The sequence below is a fragment of the Bison bison genome, unplaced genomic scaffold (genome assembly GCF_000754665.1).
Source record: "Bison bison bison isolate TAMUID 2011002044 unplaced genomic scaffold, Bison_UMD1.0 scf7180017860602, whole genome shotgun sequence".
NCBI lineage: Eukaryota > Metazoa > Chordata > Mammalia > Artiodactyla > Bovidae > Bison > Bison bison.
The window spans coordinates 1119-1555 of record NW_011491174.1 but is presented as its reverse complement, the minus strand read 5'-3'; the positions used below and the strand labels follow the sequence as shown (position 1 = coordinate 1555).

The window sequence follows — 437 nt, the reverse complement described above, 5'->3', positions numbered from 1 at the left end:
TCCCTGGTTGACCTCTGCTTCACTACCACCACAGCCCGCTAAATGCTGGAGACTCTGTGGACCAGCAGCAGTTGATCTCCTTCTCTGAGTGTCTGGCCCAGTTAAATTTCTGTGCAGTTTTTGCTGATATGGACAATCTGCTTTTGATGGCCACAGCTATCAGCCACTATGCTGCCATCTGCCATCCCCTGCACTATGGACTCCTAATGACTCCTTGCAGATGTGCACTGCTGCTGGGTGGGTCTTGGGGAGTGGCCCACTCTATCTCTCTTGTCCATGCCCTGTTGCTATCCCAGCTCCCATTCTATGCTAATCAGTAGATTCCCCACTTTTTCTGTGATTTCGGACCACTCTTTAGACTTTCCTGCTCTGATACCCACCTCATTGAGGACCTAATGATGGTTCTGACAGGACTCTTAGGAATCAGCCCTCTTCCC

The 437-nt window shown here is 50.6% G+C and overlaps 1 pseudogene; it reads left to right on the top strand.

Moving 5' to 3' along the window:
• The first annotated feature begins 6 nt into the window (after window positions 1-6).
• The window catches only part of LOC104982811, a 1541-nt pseudogene continuing 1110 nt past the window's right edge, over window positions 7-437 (top strand).